Below are 7,182 nucleotides of genomic sequence, written 5' to 3' on the forward strand. Positions count from 1 at the left end.
GCAACTTCCTTCCACCAGTAAAATGTGGCATAAGTGATGTTGGTTCTGAGCTTTGGCCTCAAAAGATCTATGTACTTCCATTCTTTCTCTTAAAACTCTTAGTGAATTAACCCAGACTAGTCTGCTGGAGGGTGAAGGACTAGGTGGAGTGTCATCCCAGCTGAAGCCATCCTACACCAGCCAGTCCCCAGCTAATACAATATGCATGAGTGAGCTCAGCCAAGACCAGCCCCATCCACCTGAGCCTAGCCCAAATTGGTGATGCACAGAATCATGAGCTAAATAAATGATTGTTATTTTAAGCTAGTACATTTTGGGATGGTTTGTTATACAGCAAAGGCTTACTGATACAGACAGAGTAAGAGATGTGAATAAAATGAGATGGTCCAATGTACATCTAACAGGGGTTCCATGAGGAAAAGCATAGGCAGATGGTGGCGAGGGCACACTCAAAGAGATAATATTCACAAAATTCTAGTTTTTGTAAAACATATGGATCTTCAGTTTCAAAAAGCACTGGTTCCAGGTAAGTTAAACAAATCTACACCTACATACATCACCGTGAAACTGCCAAACATCATAAAGATCTTAAAGGCAATCAGAGAGAAAAGACAGATTGCCCTCAAAGATATGACAATTGCTCTGTCAGTAGATTTGTCAATGGCAACATTAGAAGTCAGAAAACTATCTTTAAGAGTATCTTCAAACTGCTAAGAGAAAATAAGAGTGACATAGAAATAATTTAGCTATATTATTATTGAAGAGCAAAGGTAAAAATGTCATTTTTAATAAAGACTGAAAGAGTTTACTACAAACAGACTCTTATGGATTGACTATACGTGTATACCAGGGGTGCCAAAAAATGTATACAAGAGGACACTTTGGTCAACGTTGCTCCTGCAGTATTCACCGTAATCAGAAGTGTCTGGACGCTGATGGTAACCACTTTGAGCACCTCCTGTAATTGCAGAAGTCAAACATGACTTGTATTCATTTTTGTTATCAGTATATATTGAGTATTACAATTTTAATTGTTTTTTTCTTCTCTTAAAATGTGTGTACATCTTTTTGGCACCCTCATAGAGATATCTATCCTGTATATCCTTTGTAGCATATAGGCACATGATATATAATATATATCATGTAATAGAACACAGGAGGAAGTGATGAGAAGGAAAGAAACAAAAACTACAAATAAGAATGAGTAAACCTAATGATAAAAATAATAACCATTTAGAGGGTATAAAAAGATGTAATTAAAGTATTGGACACCAATAGGTGACTAAGTGCCTTACATTAGTCAAAAGGGTAGCCATATGCTATAGACACTGTTATTTCAAGTATAGATTAAAATTTTAAGAGTAATCTACAAAGGAAACTAAATGGAACGTATAACTTGCAAAGCAATATATGGAGCAGGTGCTGGGGAGAAAACAGAAAACGCTACCAACCTAATAGAAAACAATAAAGGAGAAAAATGAAATAAAGAAAAGGGAAGACACATAAATAACACAAGCCAAACATATAATTAATCACAATAAATGGAAATGGGTAGACTTCATAGGTTAAAAGAAAGTGTCAGATTAAATAATTAAGCAAAAGCCAAAGACACATAAATATTAGGATACAGAAATATTGTAAGCAGTGGAATGGGAAAATTTTATTAGGCAAATTCTAATCCAAAAAAAGATAATTTAGCCATATTGTTATTAATCAAAATGGACTTAACATTCTTTTTCCAGATAAGATGGAGTAACATACTTCACCAATCCCTCCCACAAAATAAAGCTATAAAATGTGAACAGATCATATTTGAAGAAAAATGGCTGGAAACTTTCCAAATTTGGCAAAAGATATAAACCTACAAATTCAATAAGGTCAGTGAACAACAAACAGAATAAACAGAAAGAAATCCACACCCAGACATATTCTAATTAAACTATTGAAAACAAAAGACAAAAAAAGTCATGAAAGAAGCCAGAGGAAAAACATACATTATTAGAAGAGAATAATTCAAATAACTGTGGATTTCTAATTGGAAACGATGGGGCCAGTAAGAAGTAAACAAAATTTTAAAGTGTGGAAAGAAAAGAACTGTCAACCTATAGTTCTGTATCCACTGAGAATATCCTTCAGGAATTAAGGTGAAATGAAGACTGTCTCAGATGAAGGAAAACAAAAGGAATTTGTTTCCAGCATACCTACTCAAAATTAACTATTAAAGGAAGTTTTTCAGACAGAAGGGAAATAATACCAGACGGAAACTTGAAATATCAGGATTGACAGAAAGCTACAGAAATGGTAAGCATCTGGGCAAATACAATAGACTATTCTTTTCTTACGTTTTTAAAACTATGTGTGATGGTTGAAAGCAAAAAAATTATAACACTGTTTGAGGAGCTTTTTAATGTATGAGGTCAGACAATTAAGTTCGCGAACTCATCCTAGAAAAGTGCTGCATACCTCATTGCTGAATATCACTATGGTCACCTTCGAAGTACTCCCCTTGGGAAGCTATGCACTGACGCCAGCCCCTAATCCACCCTTCAAAGCAATTTTAGAACTCTTTTTCTGGAATGGCCATCAGAGCTGTCATCGTATTATCCTTGATGTCCTGAATGTCATCAAAATATCTTCCTTTCAATATTTCCTTTATCTTCGGATAAAGAAAGAAGTCATTGGGGGCCAGATCAGGTGAGTAGGGAGGGTGCTCCAATACAGTTATTTGTTTACTAGCTAAAAACTCCCTCACAGACAGTGCCGTGTGAGCTGGTGCATTGTCGTGATGCAAGAGCCATGAATTGTTGGTGACAAGTTCAGGTCATCTAACATTTTCACACAGCCTTTTCAGCACTTCCAAATAGTAAACTTGGCTAACTATTTTCCAGTTGGTACAAATTCATAACAAATAATCCCTCTGGTATCAAACAAAAGGTTAGCAACAGCGTTGCAACAAGTTCGTGAACTTAATTGTCAAACTTCAAATGTCAATGTACTAAATGACAATCACAGCATAATGGGAGAGAGTAAAGGGATCTATATAGTGGTTTCTACATTCCACTTGAAGTGGTAAAATATTGATTCTAAGTAGACTTGAAAGTTAAGTATGTATAGTGTGCTACACACAACCACTAAAAAATTATACAAAAAGATATAGTAAAAAGCACAATAGATAAATTAAAATAAAATACTAAAAAGCATTCAAATAACCAAAAAGTAGACAAGAAAGGAGAAATGGAAAAAGAAGTGGGAAAAACCCCAGAAATTAATAAAATGGTAGACCTAAATCCAAACAGATTGATAATGACATTAAATGTAGATAAACACGTCAGTTAAGAAAGATTCTCAGAAAGAACAAAAACAAAAATAAAACAAGACCTAACTATATGCTGTCTACAAGAAACTTTTTTCAAATATAACGATATAAATAGGGTAAAAGTAGAAGAATGGAAAAAGATATGCCAGAAAACATTCAAAAAGAAAGTTGGAGTAAATATATTAATGAAAGACAAAGTATACTTCAGAGCAAAGAAAATTACAAGGGACAAAGTCAATTTACCAAAAAGACATAGCAATTCTAGATGTGTATGTACCTAAAAATAGAGTTTCAAAATACGTGGAGCAAAAGCTGACAGAAATGAGAGGAGAAATAGACAAATTCACAATTATCGTTAGAGACTACAGCTCTTTTCTCTCAGTAAGTAATAGTACTAGTTGACAGAAAATCAGAAAGGCCGTTAAAGAACTAAACAATACCATTGACCAATCAGATCAAACTGACATTTGTAAAACACTCTATCTAACTATGGCGGAATACACATTCTTTTCAAGTGCCTGTGAGGCATTCACCAGGATAGACTATATCCGGGGTCATAAAATAACCTTTCCAAATATAAAAGAAGTGCAACCATATAAAGTATGACCATAGTGAACTTAAATTAGATATCAATAACAAAATGATAACAGGAAAATATTCAAACACTTAGAAATGAAAACGTCCGCTTCTAAATAATCCATAGGTCTGAACATCCGTAATTCATTCTGTGAGGCCAGCATTACCCTGATATCAAAGCCATGCAGAGACATACAAGAAAAGAAGACTTCAAACTGATATCCTTTATGAAGGGTAGATTAAAAAAATTCTCAACAAAATACTAGCAAACTGAATCCAACAGCATATAAAAAAGGTTATACCTTATGACCAAGTGGGATTTAGCCCTGAAATGCAAGAGTGGTTCAACAAACAAAAATCAGTTAAAATTAACTCAAAATGTATCAAAATATAAGAGCTAAAATGATAGAATTCTTATAAGAAAACATAGGGGTAAATTTTCATGAACTTAGATTTGGCAATGGTTCCTTAGAAATGACACCAAAAGCATGAGCAACAAAAGAAAAAATATATAAATTGGACTTTGTCAAAATTAAAAACTTTTGTGTTTGAAAGGACACCACCAAGAAAATTAAAAGATAACTGATATAATGGGAGAAAATATTTGCAAATCATATCTCTGATGAAGGATTAGTATCCAGAATATATAAAGAACTCTAAAAACGCAACAAATAAAAAGACCAACAACCCAATTGAAAATAGGCAAAGTGTTTAAAGAGACATTTCTCCAAAGAAGACAGACAAATGGCCAATAAGCACATGAAAAGACGATCAACATCACTAACCATTGGGGAAAAACAAGTCAAAACCACAACAAGCTACCATGTTACACAAACTAGGAAGGCTATAATTTTTAAAAGAAAGGAAGGAAGGGAGGGAGGGAAGGAGGGAGGGAGGGAGGAAAAGAAGGAAGGAAAAAGAAAAGAACAAATGTTTGCAAGAACGTGGAGAAATTGGGCCTTCCTACACGGCTAGTGGGAATGTAAAATGGTTCAGCCTCTGTGGTAACAGTTAAACATAGAGTTGCCATATGGCCCAGCAATTACACTCTTAGGTGTATCACCAAGAGAACTGAGCACATGTTTACACAAAAACATGTACATGAATATTCATAGTAACATTACTTATAATAGCAAAACAATAGAGGCAAAAATTATTCCTGAAGAAAAATAGGAAAGCTCCATCGACCTATAATCATGAAATAAATTGAACTGGTAGTTTCACATTTTCAAAAATAAAACACTAGGTTTAAGTAGCTTTTTAGGTGAGATATTCAAAGAACAGGAACATAAAATACAAATTGTGAATAAAATATTCTAAAGAAGAGAAAAAAAGGGAAAGTTTCTTGATTCATTTTATAAGGCTGATGTAGTATCAAACCAAATACCAAACAAAAACAGTATAAAAAAAAGTAAATTATAAATCAATCTCTCTTAATAGCATAGAATATGTCATAAATGCAAAAACCCTAAGTAAATTTAGCATATTAAATCCAGCAATGAAACAAATAAAACGTTGAGCCGCCATCTTGTGGGAGCAAAACCAACGCCTGGCTCAGAGCAGCAGCTGAGGGTTTCTCTGGCCAGTGTCACTCCCTACAGTCGACAGCATGGGGAATATCTTTGCGAACCTCTTCAAGGGCCTTTTTGGCGAAAAAGAAGCGCGCATCCTCATGGTGGGCCGGGACGCTGAGGGGAAGACCACCATCCTGTACAAACTGAAGCTGGGTGAAATCGTGACCACCATCCCCACCACCGGCTTCAATGTCCAGACAGTGGAGTGGAAGAACATCAGCTTCACCGTGTGGGACGTGGGCGGCCAGGACAAGATCCGGCCCCTGTGGCGCCACTACTTCCAGAACACACAAGGTCTCATCTTTGTGGTGGACAGCAATGACCGAGAGCGTGTGAATGAGGCCCGGGAGGAGCTCATGCGGATGCTGGCGGAGGACGAGCTTAGGGATGCTGTCCTGCTCGTGTCCGTGTACAAGCAGGACCTCCCGAACGCCATGAACGCAGCTGAGATCACAGGCAAGCTGGGCCTGCACTCTCTGCGCCACAGGAACTGGTACATTCAGGCCACCTGCGCCACCAGTGGGGATGGGCTCTGTGAGGGATTGGACTGGCTGTCCAATGAGCTCCGGAACCAGAAGTGAGCTGCACTCCTCTCCTCCCTCACTCCCTCCTCCGCCCTTGCTTTCTTCTCATGTGGCAGACGTGCCGCTGTGGTGTGTGCCAGCAGCTGTCTCCATGGTTGGTCCCATGTGCTTCACCATGCTGTACATGTGCAGACGCAGCCTGCAACCGGGTTTTTATTTAATGTAAATAGTTCTTGTTTCCAATGAGGCAGTTTCTGGTACTCTATGCAATATTACTCAGCTTTTTTATTGTAAAAAGAGAATCAACCCACTGTTAGTACTGAGAAGGGATTGTAGGCACCTGGGGCCTCCAGGAGCCGCTGTGAGACCAGCCTGACACTCTTGAGATTTTGATCTGTGTTGAGATCCATTTTAGTGGTTGGTTTTTAACCCAAATTCAGTGCATTTTTAAAAATAGTAACACATACAAAGTAAGAAGACACTTGAACACACAGAAGGGAGAAATGTGCCTAGTGTAGGTTCTGCAGTAATGGCCTGAGGTCGGTCCACCCATGGTCTGTCTTCTATTTGTAGCGTGTGGCAGGCAGAACCAGCCACGATATGTTCTGCATGGTCACATACGGTCCCCGTGATTGGCTGGGTCATCCTGCATCCCATAGCGTTTGTGCTTGTACTTGTGCTTACACCGCCACCCAGGGGATGAGCTGGGGGCTGTGGCCACTGCTCAGACCCCTCGGAGGGACCCCAGATTTCCCTTGGGTCAGCATGGGTGCTTTGGTGGGACCACTCTGGCCAGAGCGGGAGCCTTGTGGTCCCCACGCATGTTTGCTTACCCCAGGGTGCCTGGGTCTCACCAGCAGGAGCACAGGCAGATGGGTGGCGGGTCATCCTAGAGTCCAGCCCCTTGGAGCCCCCACCCACATGTGCTTTCACTCCCTCAGGCTGCAAGGGTCAGATCTGCCATCAAAAATGACAACCTCTACTTTTTTTCTTTTGTATTTTGATAAACACTGAAGAAGCTGGAGCTGTTAAACTTTATCTTGGGGAAAACTTCAAAACTGGTTTATCTGGTGTCGTGGAACCTCTTACTGCTTTCAATACACAATTACTAGTCAAAAAATAAAATAAAATAAAACATTATGACCAAGTTGTAAATTATACCAGGTATATAAAGATTGTTCAATATTAGAAA

The 7,182-nt window shown here is 38.2% G+C and overlaps 1 pseudogene; it reads left to right on the plus strand.

Annotated features, from left to right (window-relative positions):
* The first annotated feature begins 5,457 nt into the window (after positions 1-5,457).
* On the plus strand, positions 5,458-6,360 carry LOC109459969 (ADP-ribosylation factor 1 pseudogene; annotated as a pseudogene).
* The last annotated feature ends 822 nt before the right edge of the window (positions 6,361-7,182 follow it).

The sequence above is a fragment of the Rhinolophus sinicus genome, chromosome 3, assembly GCF_057876585.1.
Source record: "Rhinolophus sinicus isolate RSI-liver-muscle chromosome 3, RSI-T2T, whole genome shotgun sequence".
Taxonomy (NCBI): domain Eukaryota; kingdom Metazoa; phylum Chordata; class Mammalia; order Chiroptera; family Rhinolophidae; genus Rhinolophus; species Rhinolophus sinicus.